We start from the raw sequence: 1,679 nt of genomic DNA, 5'->3' as shown, positions 1-1,679 counted from the left end.
TGCTATATGTGTAGCCTTAATTTTCATAAATGTGTTCACTAGGAGCATTTGTTTATTTGCTATACTTTAAGAATGACTATAATATAGACCAATCATGTGCATTTTTTATATGTAGGAATCCATTAGAGGACACACTCTGGTTAAAAATTAAACAGTAAAAGGTAAATCAAAGACATCATTTTTATGCTAATATGTTTAGGTGTTTTTAAAAAAATAATAAAATGTGCTCTCTTTTGATACAGAAGGTGTACCTGTGTGGACAAGATGAGGAGCATAAACATTCTGAAGACTACGTCCGTTCCTATAACTACGAAGGCAAAGGGTCTGCGGCCGGCTCGGTAGGCTGTTGCAGCGATCGGCAGGAAGAAGAGGGGCTGGAGTTTCTAGATCATCTGGAACCCAAATTTAGGACATTGGCAAAGACATGCGTAAAGAAATAAATGTGGCTTTTGATAGAGTAACATCTACAAGTGCATATGTAGAAGTTCGTGGCATGTACGATGACAGCAGCAACTGCTTATGTTTTTGTTGATTGCAGGTATAGATGAGGGTACTATGAGGCTCCCCTAAATTCTCCTTGTCTGGTGTAACTTCCATGTTCTCCAGAAATAAAGGTTTTGTTAATTTTCTTTCCTATGCATGTATATATTGCCCCTTTCAGGACTGTGCTGTATGCTTTCTTGCACCTTCTAATTGAAAGCTAATTTTTTTTGTGCTGTGGAAGAGCATGTGGGAGATGGGTATTGTGGAGGCTAATGAAAGATGAATTTGCATTTCAGATGTACAAATTAAATATTTTCTTCAAAACTGTGGGGAGAATTACGCTCTTAGAAACATTTTCTTTGTTGCCAGAGAATTGCATCCTCTCTACCAGAGTGGGCTTAAAAAGGATTTTTAAGTATTCTTAGGTGCAGTCTTTGGTTTGGTGAATAAGCTCATTTCTCACTACACCTTTCACTCCTCCAAGAAGTGCCCCCAACACTGTTTTCTCTCAGGAGCCTTCAGAGCTTGGTCCTTGGCTCTCTGCCCATGTGGGTGTGTTATCGGTTTCTACAACTTCTAGGATTGTTGGAAAGACAAGGACCAGAACAAGCTCACAGCACCTTGAGCTACAGAGATTATATGAGAGTATTTCCATGAAAGAATTGCAACCCTGAGACCCATGGGCTGATTTAGGCTCACACATATGCTTTGTTTGCTCAACATGATGTACTATTGTTTTTGAAATATAAACACCTTGCCAAGAACATTCATCCTCAAGTTTGACAGAGGCCCACTATCTCTGAGGCTTTTGCCTAGCATCTCCAAGAATCTGGACAACTAGCCCTGAAGGCGTTAGGCTGCAACCCTGACACACAGAGATTAGCACTTTGAATATGCTAAAAAATGAGTTACCATCCATATTGGAACTTAATACTCAGTCTACATTTGTAATTACTTTAAGAAAGTGGGAAATCAGAAATAGTGATGGGCATATACGTGTTAAAAAATCACAACCTATTAAACCAACCAAACATTTGTTGAATGATGAATAAATGAATTTATTTACATCAGTAAATAAATCATTAGTAAATAAATCATTAGAAGGTATAATATTTTGGTAGGATATTATATTTTACTAATCTAAAAAGAAACTATATAATTAAATAGTATTTTAATAGGCATTTGTGGCAAAGTCT

The 1,679-nt window shown here is 37.1% G+C and overlaps 1 protein-coding gene across 1 annotated transcript in view; it reads left to right on the top strand.

Moving 5' to 3' along the window:
- Positions 1-1,679, top strand: part of DSC1 (desmocollin 1) — a 35,595-nt gene that overhangs the window by 29,407 nt on the left and 4,509 nt on the right. The window lies entirely within an intron of this gene.

This window comes from Propithecus coquereli, unplaced genomic scaffold, assembly GCF_000956105.1.
Source record: "Propithecus coquereli isolate 6110/MARCELLA unplaced genomic scaffold, Pcoq_1.0 Scaffold51, whole genome shotgun sequence".
Lineage (NCBI taxonomy): Eukaryota > Metazoa > Chordata > Mammalia > Primates > Indriidae > Propithecus > Propithecus coquereli.
This window is presented reverse-complemented; position numbering and strand designations above follow the sequence as displayed.